We start from the raw sequence: 17,561 nt of genomic DNA, 5'->3' as shown, positions 1-17,561 counted from the left end.
CTAAACCGGACACAAACGTAAAATCCACTAACCCAGTAAATTGAAAGGAAATTGAATGAAAAATTGGATTCCCATTACTAATTCCCATTACCTACTTGAAAAATGTACAGCGGGTACAAAATGCTGCTGTTAGACTATTGACAAAACCAAGAAAGTTTGATCATATAACCTCTACTCTTATCTCTTTACACTGGCTCCCTATCCAAGCCAGAGCTGATTTCAAAGTTTTACTACTAACTTACAAATCTCTACATGGATTGGCACCACTGTACATCTCCGGTCTCCTTGCACCCTATTGCCCCGCAAGGACTCTAAGATCTCAAGATGCCGGCTATCTGGTAATACCCCAAATTAAGAAAAAAAACTGCTGGAGGTAGGGCGTTCTCATATAGAGCACCTCTTCTCTGGAACAAATTACCTGTCTCAATTAAGGAGGCTGATACTGTTTCGACATTTAAAACGTTCTTGTTTAGTCAATTCTATGATTGTTAAAGGTAAGTATGTGTGTACTTTCCATGTAAACCTGGGGTGTGCGTTTGCCTATGTGTGTTCACATGTAACTTTTAAATTGTAATTTTAGCTTATGTTCACACTGCCCGTTTAGATGTTAAAAATAAAGTAAACCTGTTATTGTATATTGTTACTGTAATAGTTCCGTTGCTGTATAATGTATTGTTATAGTTTACTAGTTGGAGACAAACGGGGTACTGGTTGTTTTCATCCTTATTCGTATAAATATAACCTATTTTAGTGTTGTTTCCCCCGGAACAGATTTCATGTTCCAACCAAGGGGGGCTGTCGCTGTCTTGGTGTGTGAGGCTGCATCAAATACCCTCTTAGCTTTGTTAAATTGCTGCACTAGTCCACACTTGACCGGTGGGGATCTCATTCTATTACGACTGTAACTGTTAGCTGCTCCTGGCATTCTCTAATCCCTGTTTTCCTCTCTGTCCCCCCCACACATCCCTTGTGGTGTGGGGGGTCTGAGCTGTCAGGACCTGCCTGGTCGTCGGTCTACCAACACTGGACCAGGTCGTCAACCGGAAACCAGTCTCCATGGCGGAGCGAGTTTCCAGGTCCCATCCAACGTCTATAAAGCCGAACAATGGATTTTGGTGTTTCAAAACCCATTGACATTGTATGACTATGTTTAGCTTGTGTTCTGCTCCTCTCTCTTACCAACCGTCTCTGGAGGAGGGGATCCCTCTCTGAATTGCTCCTCCCAAGGTTTCTTCCATTTTTTTTTTCCTGTTGGGAGTTTTTCTAGGAGTTTTTCCTTGTCTTCCTTGAGGGTTTAGGTTGGTTGAGGGGCAGTTCTATGGGCGTATGTGAAGCCCTCTGTGACATGCTTGCGTGTAAAAAGGGCTATACGAATACATTTGATTTGACTAAAGGTGGACAATGCAAGTAAATGTCAAAAGGTAGATTCTGCTGAGTTGATGTTTCAGGGCATCTGTGAAATCACCCAGTCGTGTCTGTATGAAGAATTCAGTGGACTAGCTGTAAAGGCCTCCTCCCTGTCAAAGCTCCTGGCTTCCAGTATGCAACACAGCTAGCAGCTCTCTCTCCCTTTCTTGTGCTGTTTATTCTAGGAGGTATAGGATGCGATGACAGCATAATGCTCCCTCTCCCAAGGATTCAGGCAGCACACAGGCCTGTGCTCCAGAGCTGTTGGCTGGCAGGGCTAGATAACAAGCAGGGAAGCAGACACACTGCCAGGATGCTCTCCTTAAGCAAGCTCAGTGCCTGAGGGGGAGAGCCCTGTACTGGAAACGTCAGAGTGGAAAGACCAATCCCTCCCGACTACACTGGAACGCCGTCTGCAGGCTCTGAACAACAGTGGAATGTATTAATGTCGCCAATTATGGAGGATCTACAAGACATTAGCCAGAAAAGTTCAGAAGACTTAAGTTGTGATGATATACAGTACCAGATCTAATGGGTGAGTTGTATACACAGTATATACACAGAACCTTTTAATTTCATAGTTAAAATAATTTGAAGGCCAAAATCCAATGTAAAACCAATGGTAAGTTAAAGATGAAATGCGTTTACTTTGATAATTTTATTTTGTATGAAACGATATCAGGCATGGTTGTACCCAGTAAAGAACTTAGAAAATCCTCATAAAAACATTCTTCTGGAAAAGATGGTCATTAAATTGATTTAGAATGTCCTACTTGCTCCACCTCAGACAAAAGCACTGTGTGTGTGTGGTGTGTGTGTGATACACCGGAGGGAGGATCCAGTCATTGTGCTTATTTCACACATCTGACAGAACAGTTCCAAGTACCCAGTACCCAGTACCCAGTACCCAGTACCCAGGGCTTCTGAAGCCATTCTGTTGCATCCATCCTGCATGCCTTACTTCTAACAGGGTAGACAGCACAAATACCTGACCTACTTACAATGATTGATTTCTTGTGTCAATTGCAGTCAACTTAATTTCATGTGAGCAAAGTGGAATTGAGTCTACTGCCAGCAGACAGCAGGCGTATGGAAGACACAACGGGAGGATTTGTATTATTGATTAAACACTACCTGCTCTCTTTTGTTTGGAATCAACAGAGGCAGTATGAACATCACAGAGGCAGTAGCGACATCAGAGGCAGTAGCGACATCAGAGGCAGTATGAACATCACAGAGGCAGTATGAACATCACAGAGGCAGTAGGAACATCACAGAGGCAGTAGGAACATCACAGAGGCAGTAGGAACATCACAGAGGCAGTAGGAACATCACTGTACTTTCACTCCTGTAGTTACAAACTCCCGTCATGACCACTACTGCTGTCCTCCTCCAACATGTTGCAGCTTCACAGGAGAGATCTGAATCAACTGCTCGTATGCTAAATAACTGCAGGTAAAAACGCAAATGCATTTAGATGTTGAAAGATTCTACGCAAATAGTTAGATACTTCTCTAAGCCTTTTGGAGAGCAAAATACAATGGATACTGAAAGTCATTTTCCAACAGTGGTTACCTGATTGTATGACATCTTTGACGCAAGACAAGGTTCCTAAAGTTACATTTGGACATGACTACACTGAGCACTCCTAAAGAGCCAACACTGGTCTGAGAGGATGAGGAACTTTCCAAAAGGACCAACGTTAATATTAACAGATCAAAAGAGTAGCACGTCATTGTATTATCTAAGGGTATAAAGATTTAACAACATATCCTTAATTAAGAATAATTACAATCAAGCAAAGGGATTTCAACAGGCAACTACATCTATCCTCCTTACACTCCTCTTATTGAGGACCATTAAGAATATTTAACTATTTAACAGTTGCATTGTACAAGTGTCACTAAGCACATAATGTGAAATCACATTCATAATGTATCAAGCATCAATTCTATTTGGGGGAACTGACCTTTTCAATGTCCATCTGACCTTTGTCACAGAATGGAACAGCAGGGGACTGATGTTTGTCAGACAGTTTCATTTTTCCTTCAGTGTAAGTTAGAGAAGCTTCCTCCTCAGTTTGAGCGAGAGAAGCTGTCTCAAACGACTGGCCTATGACACGTTTAGAGGAGTTCCCCTTCATGGGGCATCCAGAAGCCATGCAAGTATACTGCAAGTGGTCCTTTTCCCTAAAGTATTGAATGGGTATCAATAGTAAATAGATTAATTTTAACAATCCATTTTCAGGTCAGACAGTTGAGCTCCGTCTACAGGTGTTGGAGAACAGACATACGTGCTGACAGAGCAGGCCGGCTTCAACAACTTTGTAATATACAGCTGAAAAAGCTTGAGTTTGGTTGATGGTATTTAAGAGACCGCTCCTACACCGAACTCTGAGGTTCAGTTGAAGTTGGGCCGATTGCCAAAACAACTTTCCCAGAGGTTCTCCTTCTCAAACCAGTGAAGGCAGGGAGGCTCAGACACAGCACAGCCTTGGGTTAGGGTTAGGGTTGGAGTGGTACTGACTGAGTGAACACATCGTCAAGCCTCTTTCAGCTTGTCTTGATTGAGCAGTTTTGCTTCAAAAAAGGTCAACACTGAACCTCACACAAAGCATGAAATACAATAGGAAAAGAAAGATGAGAGATCAGCCAGCATACAGGGCAACTGTTATCTGCTTGGTATCACTGGTCAAGGAATCCAATTAACACTAGAACAGCTAATATCAATTTGACTGAGGGAGCAGGCACTATTTTACCTGGCAAAGACTATATTTTGTTCCATGTTACAACAAAATGGAAAATGTAACATTTCAGTGAACATTTATCACTGACAAAGCCGACATTCCATCTAACCTTGTGCTAGTCGTCAGTGTAATGATCCAGTTCACCATAAACTAGTCATTTGGGCAAGTAGAATGTCAATGTACCAAGAAAAACTAAGAAAATAAGTGTACTTGTCAATTCAGGAGTATAGACTATTCATTACCCTTCTACAAAAGGACTGGGAAAATGGAAATAGTATAATAAAATGACTGGCAACTGAGGAGAGTGTTTTCCTCAGGTTGGATCTGGAGGCCACAGAGTAAAGTGATGATTCCTCACATTTTATTTTGCTTCCTCCACTCGCGGTGCTAAATCAAGGCGGGTGTGTCGGCCTCTCACACACAATACACAGCAGTCATCTTTGACCTGAGGATTAAAAGTACTGCTTCATTCAGAGTCATTCTAATGGAGGACGACAGTTTCAGTAAGAAGTCCTCTGAGATGGAAAGTCAATTTGTTTGAGGTCTGACATGACTCATTTTGCATTGATATTTAATTGCTCACCATGTTCTTCACCATGGTTGTCAATGGGGAACCGCATTCTCAAGCTCATTATTTAAATTGATTTGGTAGCTTAGTGGGGGGGGGGGGGTTGCTAAGCATTTCCATTGATCAAACATCATTCATATCGTTGTTAGGATGATGCTACAGTGCATAATCTTTAAGGACAGAAAACAAGCAGAAATTTGCTCTAAGAAAGGAATGATTGTCTTCATATTGCAAACACTTCTCTTTAGACAAAGCATCATCTCTTTACACAAAGCCTTTATGAATCTGCAACATAAACATTAACAATTATATAATCACATTTAGCCAGAGATGGCAAAAGTACACACATCTTTAACTCAAGTAGAACTACAGATACTAATGTTTGAAAAGAGTGGTAAAAGTGCTGACTACACTTTTTCTATTTGTTGAACCTAACATCATTAGTACAAAAAGACACTAGATATTCACCAGGAATCCTTTTTGACAGACAATTTGGAACATCTCCCTCATATATGGTCATAGGTGATCAGGAATGTCTATTCTCAGTCAAATTGACATTGCCAACTCCCTCTGTCCATCCAATATGTACCTTTTTCAAACCTTAAGAAACTTTCAAAACGTATATTCTCAACATAAATGTGACAAAACGGTTGAGAATATTGTATATTTTTATACTCTGCATTTAGCTTGCAAGGACAAAAATATTAAGATTCAGCACAATAGACCTCTGCAGACTAGCAGGGCAGCACCACAGTCCAAACCCTGACAGTGAAGACATCCCTGCCGTGTGCAGGGAGATGGATGGTGAACCAGCATCAGGCATTACCGTTACCTACTCCAGACATTCAGGCCCATTATTCTCTGATCATGCCCAAATGTCCTTTTTTTATAAGGAGATCCCAGTGGAGGGAGATGGAGGCAGGGTGACAGAAGCAGACTGACTTGAACAAATATGAAGTTTTTTCCGGTTGAGGTAATCTTACATCAAAAGGAGAACAAAAAAAGCAAGATCGGATTATACTTTGAGATAATCATCTAATTCTTTGACGAAGAAGATGATATGTATTATGCCTGAATGTCACAGAATAACACCGGAAACTTAAAATAACTAAACTCCAACTTAGCAGGCTCCATCAGAGAGAACTACAGTATCAGATTTGAATAATTTACACTTTGGCTTCAATCATGAATCTTTCTTCTTCACTTTCAACAAAATGTCACTCTTGCCTGTCTTCAAAACTTGAGAGCCCTGCATACTTGTTTAGAAAATTGTGATAAATACGACCGTACAATAGGTCAAAAGGTAAGACAGGAAAAACTGGGAGAAACTGAAGTGAAATGAGTTCAGAGCCGCTATGTCAAATCATCTTATGAAGGTAGGTTGAATGATGAGGATGAATCTCTGGTAGGCTACACCAGTGTTTCCCACACAGACTAATTTGTGGCGGTGCGCCACAGAATCAACACCGGCCGCCACATATTGTGTTTCGTACAAACATTTTTTTTTAACACTATTTATGTAAAAACACGCAGCGTTTTCATTCAGCTGCATTTCCTTTCCCTGCTCTCCCTCTGTCTCTGTCACTTACGCGTCTTTCTCACATACACACACAGTCACAACGTCAGCAACGATGCATACCTACGCCGTTCTAGTGAGACCAATGGCAATATCAGCGAGCCTTCAGCCTTAGTGCCGTAGCTAAAGGTCAAGGAAAGTTGAGGCTACTTTTCGCTAGGTACCTACGGACTAATCAAAGGTTGTTTATTTTGTGAATTATTTTAAATTATTAATGAATCAGCACACTTTTGTTCTTTTTTTTCTTTTTTTTTTGCATCAAGTTATATAGATTTTTATAGGGTGATTTCAGGTAATGTGGGACACTTTTTGGTAGAGGCTCCAGTAGACTTACAAAATAACTGGTAACTTGCCCCAGTGGTGTTTTTGTAAATCGTTTTAGGGCTTAGGAACATTTTCATGTTGAAATGAAATGGGAATACACAATATTTTAGAAGCTACACACTTTCAAACATAACATGATCCCCTCTCACTCAGGCAGCATTTTCAGGTAATGTGGGACAGCTTGTCTGGTAAAGTGGGACAGTCATTGTCTGTCGTCCTAGTCTGCTGATATAATAATTATTAGTTTATATACAACACTACTAGGTGCAAGGGTGTGGCAAGATTAATTTAGTTGTGGGGGTTGACTTATACAATAGGCATAAAGTGTAACTGATGTAAGCCTTAGTGATCTGCAGTCTATGTGCTAGCTAGCTAGTCCCGCTGCGTTAGCATTTTGTTGGACTAACGTTTGCGGTCACGCTTACAAGTCTGAAAGCGCTGGTTCAATGACAGTGTAAGTTGTTATTTAGTTGGGAACTTAAGTGCAGTATGATGCATTGGTATAAAACATTTGACAACTGTCGAATTAAATTATTTTTATAGCATAAACACAGCAATACTAGATGTCCCACTTTACCTTAAAAATGCTGTCCCACATTAACTGACATGATTAGGTAATGTGGGACAGTCACATTAAATGCTTTTTTTCTTCTAATAAAGCATTATTTTACAAATGTTTTTGTGTGTTTCAATCAGTGGTTAAACCCCTTCAATATGCTGCAATAGTACTCATTGTAACTTCATTTAAATTCCTTTGTCAGCCTTATCATTGAGAAATGTCATATGCCGCTGAACTTTCGATGCGTTTTTTCTGTATAGACCTCTTGTCAAGCCAGATCACGCCTACTCTGATGATGTCAGACAAATAAAAACCACTGCATAGTGACTAGAAGTGTTGTATTTACGAGTCAAGATCAGCTCTGGTGATGGGATGTCAGTTTTGCACATATTAAATCATCAAAATGCATAACTGTCCCACTTTACCTGATGTCCCACATTACCTGAACTCACCCTACAATTTAGTCAACTTGCATGACAGCACACAAAACAAACAAAAAAATCTATCAATTAACTATGAGCATTCATTCATTCCAGTGAGTTTGAGAAGGTTTAACAACATGCTTGGGAACTGTACTGTACTGTACTGCAGGCCCAGACAGCAGAAAGCCAGGACTGTGGTCCTCATCAGACCCAGTAGAACCCAGACAGCAGCTTAGGTAGTTAAGGACGATCACAGGCTGGTCCTGGTATGTAAAGAGAGGCGCTGAAGGGGAACTTTTAGTTGAAGACTGTCTGAAGTTCACACTGATGCCGAGCGAATGGTCTCTAGGCAGGCGATGTGCCACAGCAGTCACCCATGGCAACAACCTGACCAGGAGAATAATGTATTTGGACAACAGCCAGAAGAGTAGACTAACTCAGGACCACCGAGTCAATCTCTCTTTTACTGCTCACTGGCCAGAGAGGGAAAGATATTTGATGAGTGCTGAAGAAAAAATTGGTTGTCAAGGTCAGCCCTGAAGCCCTTTAATGCCAACTGTTGAGTGCTGTCCTTTACAGCAACTGGCCAAACTCAAATGTCAATGACTGAAGTGTTTTTTAGAACGATGACTTCTGATAAGTTTGCATGAAGCCAAATCTAAGTCAGAACCAATAGAAAATACGAGACATCTCTTACTAAAAGCAACCCATTCTTCAAAAGACAGATGAAATGCATAACTCGAGTCTTTTGAAGTCTGACGTTAAATATGCACAGGGAAAACCAACAAAAGACTTTGGTTCTTGATAAAATGTCAGGAGGCAGAGGGATTTGCTTTTTATTTTTCTATTATGAATGTGTCAGTCACACTCCCACAAAGAAGACTCCCTAATGATTTACTTGGTTCATGCATCAAGTCAAAAGGTAAAAACAGAGAGGGAACTGGATGTGAACGTCCCATTTCATTACCCCACTTTGCGAAGCAAAATAGATTAGATGTCTCTGACATAGATTCCAAAGTATCCGACTACATTCATAAATGAACAGTAGTGTAATATTCATATTACATTTAGGTGGGAATCCACTGTATTTTACTGCCAGCAATTTTGCAAATAAATGGAAAAAGCTAGAGGCCAAAACATTAATATGCAGTGTAGACTACAGATACAGCATATTCAATATAAATCTTGTACGCACCGAGAAAGATATGATTTGACCTAAAAGGTGCTGAAGCAGTCTTGGTGTTAGACTACATACATACCTTGTTGAGAGCACAGAACAGGGAAGAGGTTGTGACTCCATAGGAAACAAACCCAAGGTCGGTTTCTGAACTCCCTCAATCTCCCCTGGAGGGACTGGAACTTGCAGGCCCATAAGCTCTCAGCTCATCAGCCAGTGACAAGCATTTCCCCCCCAGAGAACAACATAGTAATGCCACTCAAATATTGTTTGTGTGTGTAATGAGCAGGGCATTCTCAAGTCCCACAGCAGCTACTGAAGAAACAAGCTACCTGACAGCCTTAAGTCATCATGAAGTAGGCCTTGTGTTTACCTTTCACACCCACACAGAAGCGTTAACCCTCCTGGAGTTGGCTGCACCTTAAAATTAATAAATCTTTCATAGAAGACCATTTGTAAGCCGGTCAAAATATATCGAAAAACTACAGGACGGTTATTGAAAACTGTAATCTTAGGTGGCTTGCTTACACTGCAAAATCCATTTAGGGTTCAATAAACAATATGATGCATACTGACAAAATATATCAAAAGCTTTTATCCCCATCAGTACATTTAGAAACAAATAGTAATAAAGATGCACAGAAGGATTCATAATCTCAAAACATTGTATGCACGCACACAAAAACAAACAAACAAACGGTTCCTCATCGACATCATGCCAGTTCAGCATCAAACAACAGCAGATATTATTGGCATGAGAAGGTGGATTTGAAATATCAAAACACATTTTAATGTCAACAAAGTTTATGAGGGCAACTGGGAGAAAACTATATACAATGCCGGCTGACTGGGTTGGGGCAGACTGAATACTGCAAGGTGGGGGGGAGTGGGTGGTAAATATATATATACAACCTGCAGACATTTCAGGCCTGCTGCCATGAGATATGCAGTGGTTCAACCACCCAGCAGAAGATGAATAGACTCCTCCATTTCTCCCCATAAGGCACTAAACAATACCAATAAAATTCAGATAATTCCTGACAATTCATTATACCAAGTAGCATACTACTGGTTGTCAGAAGTGACAAACATCCTTCTCCTGCAGTATCAGGGCGGCTGCAGCTCAAAATGAATGGAGGATTAAAACTAATGAGTGTGTAATGAATGGCACCCATCTTGAAATGAAAGGGCCATAAAACGCTGTTAAAGACAGTGGGTGCAAAAAGCAACGTTTTTTTTCGCCCCTCATCCTGCAGGATATTCCCTAAATTTGAACCTTAAGTACGAGACGGACATGCACATTTAGGAATAACATGCCAGTCATCACTTCAAAAGGCACTGTCTTACAAAATACATTTGTCATCGCCTCAAACAATAGCAATGCCAGACCAGACTGCCTGGTCCAGCTAATCTACCAGCTCCAAACACAGTCATCCTGTCCTGAGTCTCAACAGAGGGTTTCGACAGGCACCTGATAAACGTGTTGAAAATGATTAAAGTTCTTACTGCATAATACAAAGAGGAGGAGTTTTGTCTTAAAGTTAGAGTTTTGAGTGGTCATCATTATATTATAATAGTTGTTCAAACTCTCAATACATGTCAAAATAACATATCCAAACTGTACTGGTTGCTGTTATGGTCCTGCATGTTGTCATTATCTATAATAAAATATATAAGTAGTGACTAAGGGGATTGAATTTATGTACTACAGTACATGACAACAACATTAAAGATTAACTTTGTGAAAGTAGGCTGCTCTCTAAGTAATAGATGGGAAGATTGCTCTGGGTGTAGAGACACAATTTGCAAACCACTCAATGCAGGCATTAATTAACTTGGTTACTAAATATACAGTTCTGGAATAAAGAGACCATGCAACTTTTTCTTTCCGTCATTTTTTATTTATTTAAGTTGAGAAGGACAATTTTGAGTGAGGAACAGAAGGGAAAAATGTGCCACTGCAAATTTTACCCTTCGCACTGGAGTTGCTTCGGATCACTCCAGTGCCTTCACAATACTCTGTAATAGACTTTACTGACTGAATTTGCTGAACAAGTCTGACCTATTCCAGTGACAGTCGGAAATTCCTGCAAAATGTCAATGGGTAGACCCTGGTAATGAATACAAATGAGTTCTCCCAGCCCCAACTTAAACGGACAATGAAGACCAACTCAAGTTGAACTAGAGAATAGGGTTGGAAATTAAGAACTGGCTCCACAAGGCCAAATAAGAACAAAACGATGCCCTTTAGTAGTCTCTAGCTTTCCCACTATCATAGTACAAAGGTTTAATCAAATGCAATGGTCGTTATGCTGTACACCGCTCCCCCTTTAACACTTCTGCTTAACTTAGACACTTTTTGTCCACAGCGTAGCAAACTAGCCGGTAAATAAGTAGAAACGCCAGGAAGCTGTTAAGCATCATGCATAGTGGCAGCATGGCAGGCCCTACTGGACCAAATATCAGCTCATGCAAGTCGACAAGGCTATTGATAAAGGCTATAAATAAGTGACAGCACAGTGATGTTTGTATTTTGTTGCAGGTAGCTAGTGCAGTGCCGATGCCGTATCCTTCACTAACAGGAGTGTAGACGAAAACGCTAGTAAACCTTGCACCATCTGGTGCACAAGAAAAGTTAATTGAATATTAATACCCCAGTTAGTTATACATGATACCATCTGTTATTGCGATTACGTTTTTTCAGCTCTGCGATTCGAATTGTAAAATCTATGGTATTACTACCTAGAACTAGTAGGCTACCTAGAACTCTAAACCCACTGCTACTGGAAGGGTTAGCACAATGTGGTCCTATATAAATACAGTCCATTTACCATTTACACAGTTCTAAGTTTTAGTCACCCAGTTGAGCGTGAGCCCCTGAAGCTGGAAGTAGTTTTGCAATGAGATCTCACACATCCTATTGAAATAATAAATATCATAGCTTACATTTCTGGGTTCCTTAAATCATTTTCCGATGCTTCAGCATTACTGCAGGATATTGCTACAGCATTTCACCAAAAGTGGAATTGAACAGGAATACCGTAACCTTGTGCAATACAGAGTTGTTGTGCAACGTTGTCAAGAGGAAGTCTCTCTGTCAGCACTGGACAACAAGACGAGCAGATGAAGACATCTAGAAGGACAAGCTCTGAGCTAGATCATACCTCTGATGTTTGACATGAAGGGGAAATAATACCATTAAAAACTTTACTATGCTGGTACCCAAATAACAGAACCATGGTTAAAAATATTACCAAATTGGCTGCACTCTGGAGAAGATTGAGCTGACTGTGCTGTTCTCTCCACCCCCTTAAACACCAGGCACCATCATTTAACAGGTTGTTGTTTTTCTTCACTACCCCATCTTAACCTGGTCAGGCACTTCAACAACACAGCCTCAGTAGATTTGAGTTTCCTTGTGTGCCAACTGTGTCTCGTCTGGTTCAAACAGCAGCACAGAACGTTACCGTGAGCTGTGCTTAAGTAGCTTGTCACGTTCTCTGGGCTGAACAGCACAAACAGATAAAGGGATGGCTTTCCGATGAGAACCATCGTCTCTCAGACCAAGACGAGGAGCACACCGTGTACAGTATGGCTTTAAGAGGTTACATACTCGTCAGTCTCTTCAACATGAAATGCCATGACCTTCAGGTGAAGATTAACATCTACTACAGTAACCATACAGCAGTGTAACTGTGCTGTGTCTACAAATGGTACCAGACTGTTGTTACTAGGGTCAATACAGGCAGAGAGGGCCACAGGCCACAAAGATAAACAAATAAAAAAAGGCAAGGGAAGGGAAGCACCTAAAAGCCATTAAAATAATGAAATGTATTCCTTATGGAGGTATGTCTCATGTCCTTCAGCTTGACTTGCTCAGGGGTCAGAGAGACTTGCTGTAAGACTGCCTTTACAATGGCTTTCACATTCTTTTCTGGATACTATAGAAGAGCAAGACTCATCAAATACCTCCAGCCGTTTCCCCCCAGACAGGGCATCACAACTGGCTCTATGCTAAGTGGTTTCTTGTGTTGCCGACTACAGCACATTAAGGTCAGTTCAGCCTTGAGGATCAACCAGTCAAGAGGCTTACCCTTTGCTAAAGACAGGGCCCAAAACAAGCCTTCAGCTTTCAGGAGGAAAAGCCATTAAGTGTTTCCCACAAGGACCATTAGTAATGTGAGGTTATGTTAACAATTCTATGATTTGGGTAAGCTGTGTCTGCATATTCAAGCTGTGGTGCACCTTAGTCCTCTAGCTGGAGAAACAAGTGGAATAGGGCAAATCCTGAGCCTAGCAACAGAGCCTATCACTTACATCAAGTCCACCTAACAGTTAGAAAAATACAAAAAGAAAAGTCTAAAAGTATTTTAGCAATAGGGAAAGTGATATTATAGTAATATTATATCAAAAGGAAGCCAAGCCCTATTTGTCATGCTAACTGTTTCATTAACAATTTTGCCTCATTTTGTTTGCTTCTACTTGGTAGATTTATTTACTATTTAATTTGTTGGTCTAAGAGAACAACACCAAAAGCTGTGACCAGATGCAGCACTGCAGGGAGCAGAATAATTCAACTACAACTGCTTTCTCAATCTACTGGTAGTCTAATGCTTAGTAAAACTCTGTTGACCCATTGAAATGGTTGCTTTCCATATTTAGGTACTCACTTTTGATGTAGTGAAATGTGAAGCGTTTTCAGAGACTAAAATCCACAATAAATGATCAACATCATTCTTTATAACATTCATACAGGTTTGAGGTCACCATTTTCATTACCACTAACCACTATAGTATTTTATCAGTTAGACCCTTCTTCACACCATGAATGCATGCATCTTTTTGAGTTGAAACAATGCTTCTTTAGAAAAACAATTTATGCAAAGTAACTGAATCATTGAGATGTTCAAGCACTGACTGCTAGGATTCAATTTCCAGTGTTCCTAGGACTTGAACTGTATTTACATTTTCTATTATGATTTTTGGGCTCAGGCAGTTCAGGATAGAGTTCCCAACTGACACACATAGTATGAATAACAAAAGGACTCCATCACAGTTTGGAGAGCCTTTATTCAATAACAACAATAACCGCCTCCATATAGAAATAAAGACAGAGCTTTCACTACACTATATGAGAGAAAGGGACAATGTTGATAACCACAATGCATCTCTTTGCAAGAGACTGAGTGACTGAGTTGTTTGGTATAGTAGGTTTAATACCAGTACCAAACCAATCCACAGCTCTGACATTTAAAAAGTCAACGGCCTAGACAAGCAAAGCACAAGTATCAATGACCTCGGCCTCACGCACGTACGGCTCACGTGCTGGGCTGCCCTCATGGTGTACCTGGAAAGGAGCCGTTCAGACACAAACATCCATGTTATCTCAGAAGCAAATTGACAGCATTTGGATAATTGGTTAATGGCAGTTTCTCATGTCCAAAGTTTCAGACATTCCTAGTTTCCTGTCCTTCTCAGTTGTGAGTGATGTTTTACTAGTACGAGTGGAGGCTCAGACATGGCTTGTATTTCTCAAATACTCATCAGGTCAAAAGTACCTTCAGATCGATAGAGAGAAGCCCTAACATGCCTTGGAGAAAACCAGCGCTGTGTGAAGATGAACTTACAATGATGAAGTTCTGTGACAGTGAGGGATGGGCAGTCATGGTTGATAGTGATGATGTTATCAGTCACTCGGAGAATGATCTTGGACCAAGTGAGGAACGGTCAGGAAGGACGAGCATGAACAAACTGAGGTACCAGTACAACAAGATCTAGCTCTGTACAAAACAAGGAGTAAGGATCAATGATCAAACTATCAAATTGTAAGAAATTAGGCCTTGTCACTAATTACTTCACTTATCACTTATTAAAAAGCCTTGGCTGTACCAATGCTTTCATCATGAGGAAACTAAATGTATGTAGATCATCAGACTGCACAGCAACGATAAGTGCTGGCAATGCTAGTTCACCATCCACAAAACGGTAACATCCCACATAACTACAGTGACTAGCCTCCTGTCTGTTCACTTCTCTACATACAGCAGTGCAATGCTATGACAGACAAAACCATCCATCTAGCTGAACCAGAACGCTGGAATTTAACCAGCAGCCTTCACCAGTGTCTGCACAAACATGCCAGTTCAAGCAAGTCCTTTACCTGAGGCTGTGCTCTGTCACACATGACCATTCTGGGATTCTTTCCCTTTTTTAGCTGACTAAGATGTTTCCTCGCCTTACTTATGACCTTAATTTAACTCTGAGCTTGAAATATTTTTTTATGATTTCCATGACCACTTCTGCTTCTCGCTGAGGAAATGAAAACGCTTCACCCTGAGCCTCCAGGCTAATTCACTGATTTGCAAAAGGGATTGGATATTCATTGCATACAATATGAGCCCAAAGGCATCACACATGGAAGTTCTTGGAAGAGCAAAGCATTAAGGAAACTGGAGCATGGTTCCTATGAACATTATAGGAGAAACTGGAGTCACTTTGATAGCTTTCACTGCATGCGGTTAGAGTGAAGTTATATCTCGTACTGTAAGACCCATTTTCAATTGGAGCAATTGTCAGGTAATTGCGTGCAAATTGCAGCAGCGTTTGAGCCAGTCTCTTTTGAATCCTCATTTCAAAACAATGCTCAGAAAATAGTCTTGCTTAAGAGACCAAATAAAAGACAAGTCTGAAGAAAACCCAGAAGTGGGTGGAGGATTAAGAAAAGGAAATTCACCCCATTTTAAATATAAAACTTGCTTTGTACAAGAATTAAAATATCAAAACGGTCACATTTCTTCTGTCCCTATTTGATTCATTATTTTTGGTTGCTCATGCTCCAGTTTAATGATCTGTCTCTACACCTCTCAAACTCTAGCATTTATGAGGAATTATATTCACACACCAATATACTGTAGCTACTGGAATAATATACAGTTTCCATCAAAACTTTTGACATGTGAAATAAGAGGGGAGAAACATCAGTAATCACGTGGCTTGGTATCATCTCTCTCAACAGACCCAAGTTAAATATGATACCAAGGAGAAAGTACTGTGCAGCTATTAAGCGCAGCTTCTAATAAACAATAACAATAAACAATAGTAAATTGTATCCCTGACCACACAACCACCACGCTGAGAGACAGACAGACAGACAGACAGACAGACACAGAGAGAGAGAGAGAGAGAGAGAGAGAGAGAGAGAGATAGAGAGAGAGGCAGACAGAGGCAGACAGAGTCCATGCTATCATCAGTAAACAGACCATGTTAAACAGCAGAATCTACAACGAAGGTAGAAAGTTAAAAAGAACATCAGTGATACAAACAGCAGTATTGCTATTGTATTCATCGGTAAGTTAACAAGATTACACTAACAATTTCCGCACAGAATTTGCACGACCTGCACGGACCATCCCGTTCACACAAAATGACCTCCATGAGCAACACATTTCTACGGCGTGCAACGGCTTGATTGGTATCTCGTTTAAAATAGGCGGTCAGTCAATTTGGAAAGTTAGTTTTGGGACGACTCCGACAGTCGATTTACAACACATTTTTTGTAACACTTTTCCATTCACATCCGTTCGGTGTGACTGATGTCAAACTTGGTTTACCATTTGAGTTGCGCATCCATGTTGCTTAGTCGAATGAACCTGCCACTTTCATATAAGTTTATTATATTATATACATACGATGATAGACTGTGATTCTACGGAGAAACGCAAAAAATCTACGTTCGTGGAAAAATACGGCAGACTCAAAACACCAACAAACTTAGTGTGTTGCACTGGACGACGCTAAAACGGTTTAGTAATTCACAAAATGTTAACAATGCATTAACAGAAGACTCAAATTAACCTGTTTAAATCACTGTTTTGACAACTCCAAACCAGCAAAAAGATAACATTTCACATAGCCTACCAATAAACACGATAGTCCCGCTGTCCTGCACGCTCCTCGTCGTTGCTCCACATGAACTAACTCTCCCTCCCTGCTCTCCTCGCCGCAGCTGCTGGAGAAGTTGGCTGACGTCAACCTAGCCTACTTGGTAAATGTCCACTGGAATTGCCAACCAGCTGCACATTTAAAGCGACAGATCAGCGGTGGTGACAAGCAATTCCCAAGCATCCATGTTAAAACATATTTTAACTTCACTTTTTAGTTTACAAAGTATTGTTTGTGCACGGAGCGGGGCGGGTTATTTCATGTGAAGAGAAAAGTATCACTTTTTGAATGATTGCTGTAGATGTCGATGTCTCAGCAAATTCATACCTAAATTAAAATCAGTATATACAGTGCATGTGTTTCATGATGGAGTAATGTATTTATGTCAGGCAGCTGTATTGTACGTTTCAAACGTGGATGTTGTTCTCTGCTTCCTATTGTTTTCCACAAGTTCATTAAACTTCCAATTCATTTAATCTTTTACTTGTTCTCAAGATAAAGTGCGGTACCTAATATGAAAGCAATTAGGCCTATGTGCAGAAAGACCCATCTGTTGCAAAAAACAAAACAAAGATCCATCTGCTGCTCTGAAGACCTCCAGTGAAAAGTAGATTCTTTTGAAATCTCTGTGAAATATTGGCGACTTCACCTGAAGCTTGTCGAGGCTCTGAGGCTGATGGGAAAAGGCCGTTAGCTAAGAGTTTGCTGTGCTGACTTTGTGATGTGAGTTTCCAGAGATAACACGTCACTCCCCAGAGGTGGTGACGGTGGGGAGTCTTGGAAGCAGCCTCATGAAACAGGTTAAACAGACCTTAAGGTATAATATCAGTTTTCAGACTAA

The 17,561-nt window shown here is 40.6% G+C and overlaps 1 protein-coding gene across 2 annotated transcripts in view; it reads right to left on the bottom strand.

The window, feature by feature from the left end:
• gulp1a (GULP PTB domain containing engulfment adaptor 1a) overlaps positions 1-16,812 on the bottom strand; it is a 46,532-nt gene extending 29,720 nt beyond the window's left edge. The window contains exon 1 of one of the 2 annotated variants that reach the window (XM_084689849.1): positions 16,697-16,812. The gene's annotated coding sequence lies outside the window, so the exon portion shown is untranslated. The remainder of the gene's footprint in view (positions 1-16,696) is intronic. The other variant, XM_084689850.1, reaches the window with a different exon arrangement.
• Positions 16,813-17,561: the final 749 nt, after the last annotated feature.

This window comes from Hypomesus nipponensis, chromosome 23, assembly GCF_054491055.1.
Source record: "Hypomesus nipponensis isolate SF chromosome 23, ASM5449105v1, whole genome shotgun sequence".
In the NCBI taxonomy this organism is placed as follows: Eukaryota; Metazoa; Chordata; class Actinopteri; order Osmeriformes; family Osmeridae; genus Hypomesus; species Hypomesus nipponensis.
The sequence above is the reverse complement of the archived record's forward strand: the minus strand, read 5'-3'. Positions and strand labels throughout refer to the sequence as shown.